The 18,063-nt window shown below is 38.6% G+C and overlaps 8 non-coding genes and 31 pseudogenes across 8 annotated transcripts; all 39 read left to right on the top strand.

The window, feature by feature from the left end:
• Positions 1-1,456: 1,456 nt before the first annotated feature.
• LOC122338311 lies at positions 1,457-1,573 on the top strand (annotated as a pseudogene).
• A 278-nt stretch (positions 1,574-1,851) lies between these two features.
• On the top strand, positions 1,852-1,968 carry LOC122338349 (annotated as a pseudogene).
• A 666-nt stretch (positions 1,969-2,634) lies between these two features.
• LOC122338314 lies at positions 2,635-2,750 on the top strand (annotated as a pseudogene).
• Positions 2,751-3,403: 653 nt separating this feature from the next.
• LOC122338367 lies at positions 3,404-3,523 on the top strand (annotated as a pseudogene).
• Positions 3,524-3,796: 273 nt separating this feature from the next.
• LOC122338332 lies at positions 3,797-3,914 on the top strand (annotated as a pseudogene).
• A 273-nt stretch (positions 3,915-4,187) lies between these two features.
• Positions 4,188-4,306, top strand: LOC122338351. The gene has a single exon (XR_006249770.1). It is a non-coding gene; the product is annotated as a 5S ribosomal RNA (ribosomal RNA).
• A 274-nt stretch (positions 4,307-4,580) lies between these two features.
• On the top strand, positions 4,581-4,701 carry LOC122338366 (annotated as a pseudogene).
• Positions 4,702-4,973: 272 nt separating this feature from the next.
• LOC122338358 lies at positions 4,974-5,092 on the top strand (annotated as a pseudogene).
• A 656-nt stretch (positions 5,093-5,748) lies between these two features.
• LOC122338321 lies at positions 5,749-5,867 on the top strand. The gene has a single exon (XR_006249767.1). It is a non-coding gene; the product is annotated as a 5S ribosomal RNA (ribosomal RNA).
• A 273-nt stretch (positions 5,868-6,140) lies between these two features.
• LOC122338334 lies at positions 6,141-6,259 on the top strand (annotated as a pseudogene).
• A 274-nt stretch (positions 6,260-6,533) lies between these two features.
• Positions 6,534-6,652, top strand: LOC122338319. The gene has a single exon (XR_006249765.1). It is a non-coding gene; the product is annotated as a 5S ribosomal RNA (ribosomal RNA).
• A 274-nt stretch (positions 6,653-6,926) lies between these two features.
• Positions 6,927-7,045, top strand: LOC122338345 (annotated as a pseudogene).
• A 275-nt stretch (positions 7,046-7,320) lies between these two features.
• LOC122338346 lies at positions 7,321-7,439 on the top strand (annotated as a pseudogene).
• Positions 7,440-7,710: 271 nt separating this feature from the next.
• Positions 7,711-7,829, top strand: LOC122338330 (annotated as a pseudogene).
• Positions 7,830-8,103: 274 nt separating this feature from the next.
• Positions 8,104-8,222, top strand: LOC122338363. Its single transcript, XR_006249771.1, has one exon. It is a non-coding gene; the product is annotated as a 5S ribosomal RNA (ribosomal RNA).
• A 276-nt stretch (positions 8,223-8,498) lies between these two features.
• Positions 8,499-8,617, top strand: LOC122338354 (annotated as a pseudogene).
• Positions 8,618-8,894: 277 nt separating this feature from the next.
• On the top strand, positions 8,895-9,013 carry LOC122338322 (annotated as a pseudogene).
• A 276-nt stretch (positions 9,014-9,289) lies between these two features.
• Positions 9,290-9,408, top strand: LOC122338350 (annotated as a pseudogene).
• A 274-nt stretch (positions 9,409-9,682) lies between these two features.
• On the top strand, positions 9,683-9,801 carry LOC122338306. Its single transcript, XR_006249763.1, has one exon. It is a non-coding gene; the product is annotated as a 5S ribosomal RNA (ribosomal RNA).
• A 654-nt stretch (positions 9,802-10,455) lies between these two features.
• LOC122338339 lies at positions 10,456-10,574 on the top strand (annotated as a pseudogene).
• A 274-nt stretch (positions 10,575-10,848) lies between these two features.
• LOC122338340 lies at positions 10,849-10,967 on the top strand. The gene has a single exon (XR_006249769.1). It is a non-coding gene; the product is annotated as a 5S ribosomal RNA (ribosomal RNA).
• A 272-nt stretch (positions 10,968-11,239) lies between these two features.
• On the top strand, positions 11,240-11,358 carry LOC122338348 (annotated as a pseudogene).
• A 274-nt stretch (positions 11,359-11,632) lies between these two features.
• On the top strand, positions 11,633-11,751 carry LOC122338326 (annotated as a pseudogene).
• A 274-nt stretch (positions 11,752-12,025) lies between these two features.
• On the top strand, positions 12,026-12,147 carry LOC122338356 (annotated as a pseudogene).
• Positions 12,148-12,419: 272 nt separating this feature from the next.
• LOC122338325 lies at positions 12,420-12,538 on the top strand (annotated as a pseudogene).
• A 275-nt stretch (positions 12,539-12,813) lies between these two features.
• On the top strand, positions 12,814-12,932 carry LOC122338331 (annotated as a pseudogene).
• Positions 12,933-13,208: 276 nt separating this feature from the next.
• LOC122338310 lies at positions 13,209-13,317 on the top strand (annotated as a pseudogene).
• A 269-nt stretch (positions 13,318-13,586) lies between these two features.
• LOC122338344 lies at positions 13,587-13,705 on the top strand (annotated as a pseudogene).
• Positions 13,706-13,980: 275 nt separating this feature from the next.
• On the top strand, positions 13,981-14,101 carry LOC122338336 (annotated as a pseudogene).
• Positions 14,102-14,373: 272 nt separating this feature from the next.
• Positions 14,374-14,492, top strand: LOC122338324 (annotated as a pseudogene).
• Positions 14,493-14,767: 275 nt separating this feature from the next.
• Positions 14,768-14,885, top strand: LOC122338343 (annotated as a pseudogene).
• Positions 14,886-15,163: 278 nt separating this feature from the next.
• LOC122338312 lies at positions 15,164-15,282 on the top strand. The gene has a single exon (XR_006249764.1). It is a non-coding gene; the product is annotated as a 5S ribosomal RNA (ribosomal RNA).
• A 273-nt stretch (positions 15,283-15,555) lies between these two features.
• On the top strand, positions 15,556-15,674 carry LOC122338327 (annotated as a pseudogene).
• A 278-nt stretch (positions 15,675-15,952) lies between these two features.
• Positions 15,953-16,071, top strand: LOC122338333 (annotated as a pseudogene).
• Positions 16,072-16,344: 273 nt separating this feature from the next.
• LOC122338359 lies at positions 16,345-16,462 on the top strand (annotated as a pseudogene).
• A 280-nt stretch (positions 16,463-16,742) lies between these two features.
• Positions 16,743-16,861, top strand: LOC122338335 (annotated as a pseudogene).
• A 272-nt stretch (positions 16,862-17,133) lies between these two features.
• Positions 17,134-17,252, top strand: LOC122338328. The gene has a single exon (XR_006249768.1). It is a non-coding gene; the product is annotated as a 5S ribosomal RNA (ribosomal RNA).
• Positions 17,253-17,527: 275 nt separating this feature from the next.
• LOC122338341 lies at positions 17,528-17,651 on the top strand (annotated as a pseudogene).
• Positions 17,652-17,926: 275 nt separating this feature from the next.
• On the top strand, positions 17,927-18,050 carry LOC122338352 (annotated as a pseudogene).
• Positions 18,051-18,063: the final 13 nt, after the last annotated feature.

The raw sequence follows: 18,063 nt of genomic DNA, 5'->3' as shown, positions 1-18,063 counted from the left end.
AGTGTGGCCAAAGTTTGACCTCAGCTCTTTGCTTTCCCTTACTGCTTATTTAATCCAATTGTTTTTAAAGTGTTGTTCTTAAACAGAGTTTGGACTGTTTTTAACTACTTAACTAATGCTCTTATCTTTTAATGTAGTTCATTTTGAAGTATTTTTTTGTATTTCATCCATTACTTATCTATATAATGGCAATCTCTAGTGCTCTTCCTGCACTCCAAAATAGGGGGCTTTTGCACCAGCTTTCGCTACGTGCCATAACACCCTGTTCATGCCTGTTCTCGCCTGATCTCAGAAGCTGCCAGAGTTGGGCCCAGTTAGTACTTCTGATGGAGACTGTTTAGAATACCAGGTGCTGTAAGCTTTGTGCTTTTTCAATTACTCTATCTACCACACTGGCCTCTCAGTGTGTGGCCAAAGTTTGACCCAGCCCTTTGTTTTCTCACTGCTTATTTAATTCAATTGCTCTTTAAAGTAGCTGTTCTTTTTAAACAGAGTTTGACTGTTTTTAACCACTTAACTTAATGCTCTTATCTTTAATGTAGCTCATTTTGAAGTATTTTTTGTATTTCATTCATTACTTATTCAGTATATCGGCACTTAGTGTGCTCCTCACCTTTAAAAATAGGGGCTACTTTTTGCAGCTTTCAAGCATGACCATACCACTCCTGTTCACGTTTCTGATCTCGCTCTGATCTCAGAAGTTAAGCAGAGTTTCTGGCCTAGTTGTTAGTACTTGGATGGGAGATCGTCTAGGAACAACAGGTGCTGTAAGTTTTTGAGTTTTTTCACCACTTCATCTAATACACTGGCTCTTAGTGTGGCCAGCTTTGACTAGCCTTTTGCTTTCTCTCTCACTGCTTATTTAATTCAATTGCCTTTAAAGTAGCTGTTCTTTAAACAGAGTTTGACTGTTTTAAATCTACTTAACTAATGCTCTATCTTTAATGTAGCTCATTTTGAAGCATTTTTTTGTATTTCATTCATTACTTATCTAGTATAATGGCACCCTAGTGTGCCTCACCTTAAAATAGGGGGCTTTTTGCAGCAGCTTTCGCTTACGGCCATACCACACACTTGTTCACGCTGATCTCGCCTGGATCTCAGAAGCTAAGCAGAGTTGGGGCCTAGCTAGTACTTGGATGGGAGACTGCCTAGGGAATGGCCAGGTGCTGTAAGCTTTTGAGTTTTTTCACTACTTATCTAATACACTGGTCTCTTAGTGTGGCCAAAGTTTGACCAAAGTTTTTGCTTTCCTTTACTGCTTATTTAATTCAATTGTCTTTAAAGTAGCTGTTCTTTAAACAGAGTTTGACTGTTTTTAACTACTTAACTAATGCTCTTATCTTTAATGTATTCTCATTTTGAAGTATTTTTTGTATTTCTATCTTATTACTTATCCAGTATAATGGCACTTAGTGTGCCTCACCTAAAAATAGGGGCTTTTTGCAGCAGCTTTTGCTACGGCCATACCACCCTGTTCACGCCTGATCTCGCCTGATCTCAGAAGCTACAGAGTTGGGCCTAGTTAGTACTTGGATGGGAGACTGCCTAGGAATACCAGGTGCTGTAAGTTTCTTGAGTTTTTTCACTACTTATCTAATACACTGGTCTCTTAGTGTGGCCAAAGTTTGACCAGCTCTTTGCTTTCCTTACTGCTTATTTAATTCAATTGTTTTTAAAGTAGCTGTTCTTAAACAGAGTTTGACTGTTTTTAACTACTTAACTAATGCTCTTATCTTTAATGTAGCTCATTTTAAAGTATTTTTTTTGTATTTCATTCATTACTTATCTAGTATAATGGCACTTTAGTGTGCTTCACCTTAAAATAGGGGCTTTTTGCAGCAGCTTTAAGCTTACGGCCATACCACCCTGTTCACGCCTGATCTCGTCTGATCTCAGAAGCTACAGAGTTGGGCCTAGTTAGTACTTGGATGGGAGACTGCCTAGGAATACCAGGTGCTGTAAGTTTTGAGTTTTTTCACTACTTATCTAATACACTGGCCCTTAGTGTGGCCAAAGTTTGACCAGCTCTTTGCTTTCCTTACTGCTTATTTAATTCAATTGCCTTTAAAGTAGCTGTTCTTTAAACAGAGTTTGACTGTTTTTAACTACTTAACTAATGCCTTATCTTTAATGTAGCTCATTTTGAAGTATTTTTTTTTGTATTTCATTCATTACTTATCTAGTATAATGGCACTTAGTGTGCCTCACCTTAAAATAGGGCTTTTTGCAGCAGCTTTCGCCACGGCCATACCACCCCTGTTCACGCCTGATCTCGCCTGATCTCAGAAGCTACAGAGTTGGGCCTAGTTAGTACTTGGATGGGGAGACTGCCTAGGAATACCAGGTGCTGTAAGTTTTGAGTTTTTTCACTACTTATCTAATACACTGGCCCTTAGTGTGGCCAAAGTTTGACCAGCTCTTTGCTTTCCCCTTACTGCTTATTTAATTCAATTGCCTTTAAAGTAGCTGTTCTTTAAACAGAGTTTGACTGTTTTTAACTACTTAACTAATGCTCTTATCTTTAATGTAGCTCATTTTGAAGTATTTTTTTGTATTTCATTCATTACTTATCTAGTATAATGGCACTTAGTGTGCCTCACCTTAAAATAGGGGCTTTTGCAGCAGCTTTCGCTTCACGGCCATACCACCCTGTTCACGCCTCTGATCTGATCTCAGAAGCTAAGCAGAGTTGGGCCTAGTTAGTACTTGGATGGGAGACTGCCTAGGAATACCAGGTGCTGTAAGTTTTTGAGTTTTTTCACTACTTATCTAATACACTGGCCCTTAGTGTGGCCAAAGTTTGACCAGCTCTTTGCTTTCCTTACTGCTTATTTAATTCAATTGCCTTTAAAGTAGCTGTTCTTTAAACAGAGTTTGACTGTTTTTAACTACTTAACTAATGCTCTTATCTTTAATGTAGCTCATTTTGAAGTATTTTTTTGTATTTCATTCATTACTTATCTAGTATAATGGCACTTAGTGTGCTTCACCTTAAAATAGGGCTTTTTGCAGCAGCTTTCCATACAGCCCATACCACCTGTTCACGCCTGATCTCAGAAGCTAAGCAGAGTTGGGCCTAGTTAGTACTTGGATGGGAGACTGCCTAGGAATACCAGGTGCTGTAAGTTTTGAGTTTTTTCACTACTTATCTAATACACTGGCCCTTAGTGTGGCCAAAGTTTGACCAGCTCTTTGCTTTCCCTTACTGCTTATTTAATTCAATTGCCTTTAAAGTAGCTGTTCTTTAAACAGAGTTTGACTGTTTTTAACTACTTAACTAATGCTCTTATCTTTAATGTAGCTCATTTTGAAGTATTTTTTTGTATTTCATTCATTACTTATCTAGTATAATGGCACTTAGTGTGCCTCACCTTAAAATAGGGGCTTTTTGCAGCAGCTTTCGCACGGCCATCCACACCCTGTTCACGCCTGATCTCGTCTGATCTCAGAAGCTAAGCAGAGTTGGGCCTAGTTAGTACTTGGATGGGAGACTGCCTAGGAATACCAGGTGCTGTAAGTTTTTGAGTTTTTCACTACTTATCTAATACACTGGCCCTTAGTGTGGCCAAAGTTTGACCAGCTCTTTGCTTTCCCTTACTGCTTATTTAATTCAATTGCCTTTAAAGTAGCTGTTCTTTAAACAGAGTTTGACTGTTTTTAACTACTTAACTAATGCTCTTATCTTTAATGTAGCTCATTTTGAAGTATTTTTTTGTATTTCATTCATTACTTATCTAGTATAATGGCACTTAGTGTGCCTCACCTTAAAATAGGGGCTTTTGCAGCAGCTTTCGCTTACGGCCATACCACCCTGTTCACGCCTGATCTCGTCTGATCTCAGAAGCTAAGCAGAGTTGGGCCTAGTTAGTACTTGGATGGAGACTGCCTAGGAATACCAGGTGCTGTAAGTTTTGAGTTTTTCACTACTTATCTAATACACTGGCCCTTAGTGTGGCCAAAGTTTGACCAGCTCTTTGCTTTCCCTTACTGCTTATTTAATTCAATTGCCTTTAAAGTAGCTGTTCTTTAAACAGAGTTTGACTGTTTTTAACTACTTAACTAATGCTCTTATCTTTAATGTAGCTCATTTTGAAGTATTTTTTTGTATTTCATTCATTACTTATCTAGTATAATGGCACTTAGTGTGCCTCACCTTAAAATAGGGGCTTTTGCAGCAGCTTTACGCTTACGGCCATACCACCCTGTTCACGCCTGATCTCGTCTGATCTCAGAAGCTAAGCAGAGTTGGGCCTAGTTAGTACTTGGATGGGAGACTGCCTAGGAATACCAGGTGCTGTAAGTTTTTGAGTTTTTCACTACTTATCTAATACACTGGCCCTTAGTGTGGCCAAAGTTTGACCAGCTCTTTGCTTTCCCTTACTGCTTATTTAATTCAATTGCCTTTAAAGTAGCTGTTCTTTAAACAGAGTTTGACTGTTTTTAACTACTTAACTAATGCTCTTATCTTTAATGTAGCTCATTTTGAAGTATTTTTTTGTATTTCATTCATTACTTATCTAGTATAATGGCACTTAGTGTGCCTCACCCTTAAAATAGGGGGCTTTTGCAGCAGCTTTCGCTACGGCCATCCCACCCCCTGTTCACGCCTGATCTCGTCTGATCTCAGAAGCTAAGCAGAGTTGGGCCTAGTTAGTACTTGGATGGGAGACTGCCTAGGAATACCAGGTGCTGTAAGTTTTGAGTTTTTTCACTACTTATCTAATACACTGGCCCTTAGTGTGGCCAAAGTTTGACCAGCTCTTTGCTTTCCCTTACTGCTTATTTAATTCAATTGCCTTTAAAGTAGCTGTTCTTTAAACAGAGTTTGACTGTTTTTAACTACTTAACTAATGCTCTTATCTTTAATGTAGCTCATTTTGAAGTATTTTTGTATTTCATTCATTACTTATCTAGTATAATGGCACTTAGTGTGCCTCACCTTAAAATAGGGGCTTTTTGCAGCAGCTTTAGCTTACGGCCATCCCACCCTGTTCACGCCTGATCTCGTGTGATCTCAGAAGCTAAGCAGAGTTGGGCCTAGTTAGTACTTGGATGGGAGACTGACTAGGAATACCAGTTGCTGTAAGTTTTTGAGTTTTTCACTACTTATCTAATACACTGGCCCTTAGTGTGGCCAAAGTTTGACCAGCTCTTTGCTTTCCCTTACTGCTTATTTAATTCAATTGCCTTTAAAGTAGCTTTTCTTTAAACAGAGTTTGACTGTTTTTAACTACTTAACTAATGCTCTTATCTTTAATGTAGCTCATTTTGAAGTATTTTTTTGTATTTCATTCATTACTTATCTAGTATAATGGCACTTAGTGTGCCTCACCTTAAAATAGGGGCTTTTTGCAGCAGCTTTCACACGCCATACCACCCTGTTCACGCCTGATCTCAGAAGCTAAGCAGAGTTGGGCCTAGTTAGTACTTGGATGGGAGACTGCCTAGGAATACCAGGTGCTGTAAGTTTTTGAGTTTTTTCACTACTTATCTAATACACTGGCCCTTAGTGTGGCCAAAGTTTGACCAGCTCTTTGCTTTCCCTTACTGCTTATTTAATTCAATTGCCTTTAAAGTAGCTGTTCTTTAAACAGAGTTTGACTGTTTTTAACTACTTAACTAATGCTCTTATCTTTAATGTAGCTCATTTTGAAGTATTTTTTTGTATTTCATTCATTACTTATCTAGTATAATGGCACTTAGTGTGCCTCACCTTAAAATAGGGGGCTTTTTGCAGCAGCTTTCGCTTACGGCCATCCCACCCTGTTCACACCTGATCTCGTCTGATCTCAGAAGCTAAGCAGAGTTGGGCCTAGTTAGTACTTGGATGGGAGACTGCCTAGGAATACCAGGTGCTGTAAGTTTTGAGTTTTTTCACTACTTATCTAATACACTGGCCCTTAGTGTGGCCAAAGTTTGACCAGCTCTTTGCTTTCCCTTACTGCTTATTTAATTCAATTGCCTTTAAAGTAGCTTTTCTTTAAACAGAGTTTGACTGTTTTTAACTACTTAACTAATGCTCTTATCTTTAATGTAGCTCATTTTGAAGTATTTTTTGTATTTCATTCATTACTTATCTAGTATAATGGCACTTAGTGTGCCTCACCTTAAAATAGGGGCTTTTTGCAGCAGCTTTAGCTTATGGCCATACCACCCTGTTCACGCCTGATCTAGTCTGATCTCAGAAGCTAAGCAGAGTTGGGCCTAGTTAGTACTTGGATGGGAGACTGCCTAGGAATACCAGGTGCTGTAAGTTTTTGAGTTTTTCACTACTTATCTAATACACTGGCCCTTAGTGTGGCCAAAGTTTGACCAGCTCTTTGCTTTCCCTTACTGCTTATTTAATTCAATTGCCTTTAAAGTAGCTGTTCTTTAAACAGAGTTTGACTGTTTTTAACTACTTAACTAATGCTCTTATCTTTAATGTAGCTCATTTTGAAGTATTTTTTTGTATTTCATTCATTACTTATCTAGTATAATGGCACTTAGTGTGCCTCACCTTAAAATAGGGGCTTTTTGCAGCAGCTTTCGCTTACGGCCATACCACCCTGTTCACGCCTGATCTCGTCTGATCTCAGAAGCTAAGCAGAGTTGGGCCTAGTTAGTACTTGGATGGGAGACTGCATAGGAATACCAGGTGCTGTAAGTTTTGAGTTTTTCACTACTTATCTAATACACTGGCCCTTAGTGTGGCCAAAGTTTGACCAGCTCTTTGCTTTCCCTTACTGCTTATTTAATTCAAATGCCTTTAAAGTAGCTTTTCTTTAAACAGAGTTTGACTGTTTTTAACTACTTAACTAATGCTCTTATCTTTAATGTAGCTCATTTTGAAGTATTTTTTTGTATTTCATTCATTACTTATCTAGTATAATGGCACTTAGTGTGCCTCACCTTAAAATAGGGGCTTTTGCAGCAGCTTTTTAGCTTACGGCCATCCCACCCTGTTCACGCCTGATCTCGCCTGATCTCAGAAGCTAAGCAGAGTTGGGCCTAGTTAGTACTTGGATGGGAGGCTGCCTAGGAATACCAGGTGCTGTAAGTTTTTCGAGTTTTTTCACTACTTATCTAATACACTGGCCCTTAGTGTGGCCAAAGTTTGACCAGCTCTTTGCTTTCCCTTACTGCTTATTTAATTCAATTGCCTTTAAAGTAGCTGTTCTTTAAACAGAGTTTGACTGTTTTAACTACTTAACTAATGCTCTTATCTTTAATGTAGCTCAATTTTGAAGTATTTTTTGTATTTCATTCATTACTTATCTAGTATAATGGCACTTAGTGTGCCTCACCTTAAAATAGGGGCTTTTGCAGCAGCTTTCGCTTCACGGCCATACCACCCTGTTCACGCCTGATCTCGTCTGATCTCAGAAGCTAAGCAGAGTTGGGCCTAGTTAGTACTTGGATGGTAGACTGCCTAGGAATACCAGGTGCTGTAAGTTTTGAGTTTTTTCACTACTTATCTAATACACTGGCCCTTAGTGTGGCCAAAGTTTGACCAGCTCTTTGCTTTCCCTTACTGCTTATTTAATTCAGTTGCCTTTAAAGTATCTGTACTTTAAACAGAGTTTGACTGTTTTTAACTACTTAACTAATGCTCTTATCTTTAATGTAGCTCATTTTGAAGTATTTTTTTGTATTTCATTCATTATCTAATAAAATGACACTTAGTGAGCCTCACCTTAAAATAGGGGCCTTTTTGCAGCAGCTTTTGCTTACTGCCATACCACCCTGTTCACGCCTGATCTTGTCTGATCTCAGAAGCTAAGCAGAGTTGGGCCTGGTTAGTACTTGGATGGGAGACTGCCTAGGAATACCAGGTGCTGTAGGTTTTTGAGTTTTTTCACTACTTATCTAATACACTGGCCCTTAGTGTGGCCAAAGTTTGACCAGCTCTTTGCTTTCCCTTACTGCTTATTTAATTCAGTTGCCTTTAAAGTAGCTGTACTTTAAACAGAGTTTGACTGTTTTTAACTACTTAACTAATGCTCTTATCTTTAATGTAGCTCATTTTGAAGTATTTTTTTGTATTTCATTCATTACTTATCTAGTATAATGGCACTTAGTGTGCCTCACCTTAAAATAGGGGCTTTTGCAGCAGCTTTAGCTTACGGCCATACCACCCTGTTCACGCCTGATCTCGTCTGATCTCAGAAGCTAAGCAGAGTTGGGCCTGGTTAGTACTTGGATGGGAGACTGCCTAGGCATACCAGGTGCTGTAAGTTTTTGAGTTTTTTCACTACTTATCTAATACACTGGCCCTTAGTGTGGCCAAAGTTTGACCAGCTCTTTGCTTTCCCTTACTGCTTATTTAATTCAATTGCCTTTAAAGTAGCTGTACTTTAAACAGAGTTTGACTGTTTTTAACTACTTAACTAATGCTCTTATCTTTAATGTAGCTCATTTTGAAGTATTTTTTTGTATTTCATTCATTACTTATCTAGTATAATGGCACTTAGTGTGCCTCACCTTAAAATAGGGGGCTTTTTGCAGCAGTTATCGCTTACGGCCATACCACCCTGTTCACGCCTGATTTTGTCTGATCTCAGAAGCTAAGCAGAGTTAGGCCTGGTTAGTACTTGGATGGTAGACTGCCTAGGAATACCAGGTGCTGTAGGTTTTTGAGTTTTTTTCACTACTTATCTAATACACTGGCTCTTAGTGTGGCCAAAGTTTGACCAGCTCTTTGCTTTCTCTTACTGCTTATTTAATTCAATTGCCTTTAAAGTAGCTGTACTTTAAACAGAGTTTGACTGATTTTAACTACTTAACTAATGCTCTTATCTTTAATGTAGCTCATTTTGAAGTATTTTTTTGTATTTCATTCATTACTTATCTAGTATAATGGCACTTAGTGTGCCTCACCTTAAAATAGGGGCCTTTTTGCAGCAGCTTTAGCTTACGGCCATACCACCCTGTTCACGCCTGATCTCGTCTGATCTCAGAAGCTAAGCAGAGTTGGGCCTGGTTAGTACTTGGATGGGAGACTGCCTAGGGATACCAGGTGCTGTAGGTTTTTGAGTTTTTTCACTACTTATCTAATACACTGGCCCTTAGTGTGGCCAAAGTTTGACCAGCTCTTTGCTTTCCCTTACTGCTTATTTAATTCAATTGCCTTTAAAGTAGCTGTACTTTAAACAGAGTTTGACTGTTTTTAACTACTTAACTAATGCTCTTATCTTTAATGTAGCTCATTTTGAAGTATTTTTTTGTATTTCATTCATTACTTATCTAGTATAATGGCACTTAGTGTGCCTCACCTTAAAATAGGGGGCTTTTTGCAGCAGCTTTCGCTTAAGGCCATACCACCCTGTTCACGCCTGATCTTTTCTGATCTCAGAAGCTAAGCAGAGTTGGGCCTAGTTAGTACTTGGATGGGAGACTGCCTAGGAATACCAGGTGCTGTAAGTTTTGAGTTTTTCACTACTTATCTAATACACTGGCCCTTAGTGTGGCCAAAGTTTGACCAGCTCTTTGCTTTCCCTTACTGCTTATTTAATTCAATTGCCTTTAAAGTAGCTGTACTTTAAACAGAGTTTGACTGTTTTTAACTACTTAACTAATGCTCTTATCTTTAATGTAGCTTATTTTGAAGTATTTTTTTGTATTTCATTCATTACTTATCTAGTATAATGGCACTTAGTGTGCCTCACCTTAAAATAGGGGGCTTTTTGTAGCAGCTTTCGCTTACGGCCATACCACCCTGTTCACGCCTGATCTCGTCTGATCTCAGAAGCTAAGCAGAGTTGGGCCTAGTTAGTACTTGGATGGGAGACTGCCTAGGAATACCAGGTGCTGTAAGCTTTGAGTTTTTTCACTACTTATCTAATACACTGGCCCTTAGTGTGGCCAAAGTTTGACCAGCTCTTTGCTTTCCCTTACTGCTTATTTAATTCAATTGCCTTTAAAGTAGCTGTTCTTTAAACAGAGTTTGACTGTTTTTAACTACTTAACTAATGCTCTTATCTTTAATGTAGCTCATTTTGAAGTATTTTTTGTATTTCATTCATTACTTATCTAGTATAATGGCACTAATGTGCACCTGGGGGCTTTTGCAGCTTTGCTTACGGCCATACCACCCTGTTCACGCCTGATCTCATCTGATCTCAGAAGCTAAGTGTGCTTGGAATTAGTACCAAAGGTTTGGATCTAATACACTGAGAATACCAGGTGCTGTAAGTTTTTGAGTTTTTCACTTACTTATCTAATACACTGGCCCTTAGTGTGGCAAAAGTTTGACCAGCTCTTTGCTTTCCCTTACTGCTTATTTAATTCAATTGCCTTTAAAGTAGCTGTTCTTTAAACAGAGTTTGACTGTTTTTAACTACTTAACTAATGCTCTTATCTTTAATGTAGCTCATTTTGAAGTATTTTTTTGTATTTCATTCATTACTTATCTAGTATAATGGCACTTTAGTGTGCCTCACCTTAAAATAGGGGCTTTTTGCAGCAGCTTTCGCTTACGGCCATCCCACCCTGTTCACGCCTGATCTCGCCTGATCTCAGAAGCTAAGCAGAGTTGGGCCTAGTTAGTACTTGGATGGGAGACTGCCTAGGAATACCAGGTGCTGTAAGTTTTGAGTTTTTCACTACTTATCTAATACACTGGCCCTTAGTGTGGCCAAAGTTTGACCAGCTCTTTGCTTTCCCCTTACTGCTTATTTAATTCAATTGCCTTTAAAGTAGCTGTTCTTTAAACAGAGTTTGACTGTTTTTAACTACTTAACTAATGCTCTTATCTTTAATGTAGCTCATTTTGAAGTATTTTTTTTTATTTCATTCATTACTTATCTAGTATAATGGCACTTAGTGTGCCTCACCTTAAAATAGGGGCTTTTTGCAGCAGCTTTAGCTTACGGCCATACCACCCTGTTCACGCCTGATCTCGTCTGATCTCAGAAGCTAAGCAGAGTTGGGCCTAGTTAGTACTTGGATGGGAGACTGCCTAGGAATACCAGGTGCTGTAAGTTTTTGAGTTTTTCACTACTTATCTAATACACTGGCCCTTAGTGTGGCCAAAGTTTGACCAGCTCTTTGCTTTCCCTTACTGCTTATTTAATTCAATTGCCTTTAAAGTAGCTGTTCTTTAAACAGAGTTTGACTGTTTTTAACTACTTAACTAATGCTCTTATCTTTAATGTAGCTCATTTTGAAGTATTTTTTTTATTTCATTCATTACTTATCTAGTATAATGGCACTTAGTGTGCCTCACCTTAAAATAGAGGGCTTTTTGCAGCTTTAAGCTTAAGGCCATACCACCCTCTTCACGCCTGATCTCGTTTGATCTCAGAAGCTAAGCAGAGTTGGGCCTAGTTAGTACTTGGATGGGAGACTGCCTAGGAATACCAGGTGCTGTAAGTTTTTGAGTTTTTCACTACTTATCTAATACACTGGCCCTTAGTGTGGCCAAAGTTTGACCAGCTCTTTGCTTTCCCTTACTGCTTATTTAATTCAATTGCCTTTAAAGTAGCTGTTCTTTAAACAGAGTTTGACTGTTTTTAACTACTTAACTAATGCTCTTATCTTTAATGTAGCTCATTTTGAAGTATTTTTTTGTATTTCATTCATTACTTATCTAGTATAATGGCACTTAGTGTGCCTCACCTTAAAATAGGGGCTTTTTGCAGCAGCTTTCGCTTACGGCCATACCACCCTGTTCACGCCTGATCTCGCCTGATCTCAGAAGCTAAGCAGAGTTGGGCCTAGTTAGTACTTGGATGGGAGACTGCCTAGGAATACCAGGTGCTGTAAGTTTTGAGTTTTTCACTACTTATCTAATACACTGGCCCTTAGTGTGGCCAAAGTTTGACCAGCTCTTTGCTTTCCCTTACTGCTTATTTAATTCAATTGCCTTTAAAGTAGCTGTTCTTTAAACAGAGTTTGACTGTTTTTAACTACTTAACTAATGCTCTTATCTTTAAAGTAGCTCATTTTGAAGTATTTTTTTGTATTTCATTCATTACTTATCTAGTATAATGGCACTTAGTGTGCCTCACCTTAAAATAGGGGGCTTTTTGCAGCAGCTTTCGCTTACGGCCATACCACCCTGTTTTTAATGCTTGATCTTGTCTGATCTCAGAAGCTAAGCAGAGTTGGGCCTAGTTAGTACTTGGATGGGAGACTGCCTAGGAATACCAGGTGCTGTAAGTTTTGAGTTTTTTCACTACTTATCTAATACACTGGCCCTTAGTGTGGCCAAAGTTTGACCAGCTCTTTGCTTTCCCTTACTGCTTATTTAATTCAATTGCCTTTAAAGTAGCTGTTCTTTAAACAGAGTTTGACTGTTTTTAACTACTTAACTAATGCTCTTATCTTTAATGTAGCTCATTTTGAAGTATTTTTTTGTATTTCATTCATTACTTATCTAGTATAATGGCACTTAGTGTGCCTCACCTTAAAATAGGGGCTTTTGCAGCAGCTTTACTTACGGCCATCCCACCCTGTTCACGCCTGATCTCGTCTGATCTCAGAAGCTAAGCAGAGATGGGCCTAGTTAGTACTTGGATGGGAGACTGCCTAGGAATACCAGGTGCTGTAAGTTTTTGAGTTTTTTCACTACTTATCTAATACACTGGCCCTTAGTGTGGCCAAAGTTTGACCAGCTCTTTGCTTTCCCTTATTCCTTTTTAATTCAATTGCCTTTAAAGTAGCTGTTCTTTAAACAGAGTTTGACTGTTTTTAACTACTTAACTAATGCTCTTATCTTTAATGTAGCTCATTTTGAAGTATTTTTTTGTATTTCATTCATTACTTATCTAGTATAATGGCACTTAGTGTGCCTCACCTTAAAATAGGGGGCTTTTTGCAGCAGCTTTCACTTACGGCCATCCCACCCTGTTCACGCCTGATCTCGCCTGATCTCAGAAGCTAAGCAGAGTTGGGCCTAGTTAGTACTTGGATGGGAGACTGCCTAGGAATACCAGGTGCTGTAAGTTTTTGAGTTTTTTCACTACTTATCTAATACACTGGCCCTTAGTGTGGCCAAAGTTTGACCAGCTCTTTGCTTTCCCTTACTGCTTATTTAATTCAATTGCCTTTAAAGTAGCTGTTCTTTAAACAGAGTTTGACTGTTTTTAACTACTTAACTAATGCTCTTATCTTTAATGTAGCTCATTTTGAAGAATTTTTTTGTATTTCATTCATTACTTATCTAGTATAATGGCACTTAGTGTGCCTCACATTAAAATAGGGGGCTTTTTGCAGCAGCTTTCGCTTACGGACATACCACCCTGTTCACATCTGATCTCAGAAGCTAAGCAGAGTTGGGCCTAGTTAGTACTTGGATGGGGGACTGCCTAGGAATACCAGGTGCTGTAAGTTTTGAGTTTTTCACTACTTATCTAATACACTGGCCCTTAGTGTGGCCAAAGTTTGACCAGCTCTTTGCTTTCCCTTACTGCTTATTTAATTCAATTGCCTTTAAAGTAGCTGTTCTTTAAACAGAGTTTGACTGTTTTTAACTACTTAACTAATGCTCTTATCTTTAATGTAGCTCATTTTGAAGTATTTTTTTGTATTTCATTCATTACTTATCTAGTATAATGGCACTTAGTGTGCCTCACCTTAAAATAGGGGCTTTTTGCAGCAGCTTTCACGGCCATCCCACCCTGTTCACGCCTGATCTCGTCTGATCTCAGAAGCTAAGCAGAGTTGGGCCTAGTTAGTACTTGGATGGGAGACTGCCTAGGAATACCAGGTGCTGTAAGTTTTTTTGAGTTTTTCACTACTTATCTAATACACTGGCCCTTAGTGTGGCCAAAGTTTGACCAGCTCTTTGCTTTCCCTTACTGCTTATTTAATTCAATTGCCTTTAAAGTAGCTGTTCTTTAAACAGAGTTTGACTGTTTTTAACTACTTAACTAATGCTCTTATCTTTAATGTAGCTCATTTTGAAGTATTTTTTTGTATTTCATTCATTACTTATCTAGTATAATGGCACTTAGTGTGCCTCACCTTAAAATAGGGGCTTTTGCAGCAGCTTTTGCTTACGGCCATACCACCCTGTTCACGCCTGATCTCGCGTCTGATCTCAGAAGCTAAGCAGAGTTGGGCCTAGTTAGTACTTGGATGGGAGACTGCCTAGGAATACCAGGTGCTGTAAGTTTTGAGTTTTTCACTACTTATCTAATACACTGGCCCTTAGTGTGGCCAAAGTTTGACCAGCTCTTTGCTTTCCCTTACTGCTTATTTAATTCAATTGCCTTTAAAGTAGCTGTTCTTTAAACAGAGTTTGACTGTTTTTAACTACTTAACTAATGCTCTTATCTTTAATGTAGCTCATTTTGAAGTATTTTTTTGTATTTCATTCATTACTTATCTAGTATAATGGCACTTAGTGTGCCTCACCTTAAAATAGGGGCTTTTGCAGCAGCTTTCGCTTACGGCCATCCCACCCTGTTCACGCCTGATCTCGTCTGATCTCAGAAGCTAAGCAGAGTTGGGCCTAGTTAGTACTTGGATGGGAGACTGCCTAGGAATACCAGGTGCTGTAAGTTTTGAGTTTTTCACTACTTATCTAATACACTGGCCCTTAGTGTGGCCAAAGTTTGACCAGCTCTTTTGCTTTCCCTTACTGCTTATTTAATTCAATTGCCTTTAAAGTAGCTGTTCTTTAAACAGAGTTTGACTGTTTTTAACTACTTAACTAATGCTCTTATCTTTAATGTAGCTCATTTTGAAGTATTTTTTTGTATTTCATTCATTACTTATCTAGTATAATGGCACTTAGTGTGCCTCACCTTAAAATAGGGGCTTTTTGCAGCAGCTTTAAGCTTACGGCCATACCACCCTGTTCACGCCTGATCTCGCTGATCTCAGAAGCTAAGCAGAGTTGGGCCTAGTTAGTACTTGGATGGGAGACTGCCTAGGAATACCAGGTGCTGTAAGTTTTGAGTTTTTTCACTACTTATCTAATACACTGGCCCTTAGTGTGGCCAAAGTTTGACCAGCTCTTTGCTTTCCCTTACTGCTTATTTAATTCAATTGCCTTTAAAGTAGCTGTTCTTTAAACAGAGTTTGACTGTTTTTAACTACTTAACTAATGCTCTTATCTTTAATGTAGCTCATTTTGAAGTATTTTTTTTTTGTATTTCATTCATTACTTATCTAGTATAATGGCACTTAGTGTGCCTCACCTTAAAATAGGGGCTTTTTGCAGCAGCTTTTTGCTTACGGCCATACCACCCTGTTCACGCCTGATCTCGTCTGATCTCAGAAGCTAAGCAGAGTTGGGCCTAGTTAGTACTTGGATGGGAGACTGCCTAGGAACACCAGGTGCTGTAAGTTTTTGAGTTTTTTCACTACTTATCTAATACACTGGCCCTTAGTGTGGCCAAAGTTTGACCAGCTCTTTGATTTCCCTTACTGCTTATTTAATTCAATTGCCTTTAAAGTAGCTGTTCTTTAAACAGAGTTTGACTGTTTTTAACTACTTAACTAATGCTCTTATCTTTAATGTAGCTCATTTTGAAGTATTTTTTTGTATTTCATTCATTACTTATCTAGTATAATGGCACTTAGTGTGCCTCACCTTAAAATAGGGGCTTTTGCAGCAGCTTTGCTTACGGCCATCCCACCCTGTTCACGCCTGATCTCGTCTGATCTCAGAAGCTAAGCAGAGTTGGGCCTAGTTAGTACTTGAATGGGAGACTGCCTAGGAATACCAGGTGCTGTAAGTTTTGAGTTTTTTCACTACTTATCTAATACACTGGCCCTTAGTGTGGCCAAAGTTTGACCAGCTCTTTGCTTTCCCTTACTGCTTATTTAATTCAATTGCCTTTAAAGTAGCTGTTCTTTAAACAGAGTTTGACTGTTTTTAACTACTTAACTAATGCTCTAATCTTTAATGTAGCTCATTTTGAAGTATTTTTTTTTTTGTATTTCATTCATTACTTATCTAGTATAATGGCACTTAGTGTGCCTCACCTTAAAATAGGGGCTTTTTGCAGCAGCTTTAGCTTACGGCCATACCACCCTGTTCACGCCTGATCTTGTCTGATCTCAGAAGCTAAGCAGAGTTGGGCCTAGTTAGTACTTGGATGGGAGACTGCCTAGGAATACCAGGTGCTGTAATTTTTTGAGTTTTTCACTACTTATCTAATACACTGGCCCTTAGTGTGGCCAAAGTTTGACCAGCTCTTTGCTTTCCCTTACTGCTTATTTAATTCAATTGCCTTTAAAGTAGCTGTTCTTTAAACAGAGTTTGACTGTTTTTAACTACTTAACTAATGCTCTTATCTTTAATGTAGCTCATTTTGAAGTATTTTTTGTATTTCATTCATTACTTATCTAGTATAATGGCACTTAGTGTGCCTCACCTTAAAATAGGGGCTTTTTGCAGCAGCTTTAGCTTACGGCCATACCTCCTGTTCATGCCTGATCTTGTCTGATCTCAGAAGCTAAGCAGAGTTGGGCCTAGTTAGTACTTGGATGGGAGACTGCCTAGGAATACCAGGTGCTGTAATTTTTTGAGTTTTTTCACTACTTATCTAATACACTGGCCCTTAGTGTGGCCAAAGTTTGACCAGGTCTTTGCTTTCCCTTACTGCTTATTTAATTCAATTGCCTTTAAAGTAGCTGTTCTTTAAACAGAGTTTGACTGTTTTTAACTACTTAACTAATGCTCTTATCTTTAATGTAGCTCAATTTGAAGTATTTTTTTTTTTGTATTTCATTCATTATTTATCTAGTATAATGGCACTTAGTGTGCCTCACCTTAAAATAGGGGGCTTTTTGCAGTAGCTTTCGCTTACGGCCGTACCACCCTGTTCACGCCAGATCTCGTCTGATCTCAGAAGCTAAGCAGAGTTGGGCCTAGTTAGTACTTGGATGGGAGACTGCCTAGGAATACCAGGTGCTGTAAGTTTTGAGTTTTTCACTACTTATCTAATACACTGGCCCTTAGTGTGGCCAAAGTTTGACCAGCTCTTTGCTTTCCCTTACTGCTTATTTAATTCAATTGCCTTTAAAGTAGCTGTTCTTTAAACAGAGTTTGACTGTTTTTAACTACTTAACTAATGCTCTTATCTTTAATGTAGCTCATTTTGAAGTATTTTTTTGTATTTCATTCATTACTTATCTAGTATAATGGCACTTAGTGTGCCTCACCTTAAAATAGGGGCTTTTGCAGCAGCTTTTGCTTACGGCCATACCACCCTGTTCACGCCTGATCTCGTCTGATCTCAGAAGCTAAGCAGAGTTGGGCCTAGTTAGTACTTGGATGGGAGACTGCCTAGGAATACCAGGTGCTGTAAGTTTTGAGTTTTTCACTACTTATCTAATACACTGGCCCTTAGTGTGGCCAAAGTTTGACCAGCTCTTTGCTTTCCCTTACTGCTTATTTAATTCAATTGCCTTTAAAGTAGCTGTTCTTTAAACAGAGTTTGACTGTTTTTAACTACTTAACTAATGCTCTTATCTTTAATGTAGCTCATTTTGAAGTATTTTTTTTTTTTATTTCATTCATTACTTATCTAGTATAATGGCACTTAGTGTGCCTCACCTTAAAATAGGGGCTTTTGCAGCAGCTTTAGCTTACGGCCATACCACCCTGTTCACGCCTGATCTGATCTCGTCTGATCTCAGAAGCTAAGCAGAGTTGGGCCTAGTTAGTACTTGGATGGGAGACTGCCTAGGAATACCAGGTGCTGTAAGTTTTTGAGTTTTTTCACTACTTATCTAATACACTGGCCCTTAGTGTGGCCAAAGTTTGACCAGCTCTTTGCTTTCCCTTACTGCTTATTTAATTCAATTGCCTTTAAAGTAGCTGTTCTTTAAACAGAGTTTGACTGTTTTTAACTACTTAACTAATGCTCTTATCTTTAATGTAGCTCATTTTGAAGTATTTTTTGTATTTCATTCATTACTTATCTAGTATAATGGCACTTAGTGTGCCTCACCTTAAAATAGGGGGCTTTTTGCAGCAGCTTTTGCTTACGGCCATCCCACCCTGTTCACGCCTGATCTGATCTCGTCTGATCTCAGAAGCTAAGCAGAGTTGGGCCTAGTTAGTACTTGGATGGGAGACTGCCTAGGAATACCAGGTGCTGTAAGTTTTGAGTTTTTCAC

This window comes from Puntigrus tetrazona, unplaced genomic scaffold, assembly GCF_018831695.1.
Source record: "Puntigrus tetrazona isolate hp1 unplaced genomic scaffold, ASM1883169v1 S000000983, whole genome shotgun sequence".
NCBI classification, from domain to species: Eukaryota; Metazoa; Chordata; class Actinopteri; order Cypriniformes; family Cyprinidae; genus Puntigrus; species Puntigrus tetrazona.
This window is presented reverse-complemented; position numbering and strand designations above follow the sequence as displayed.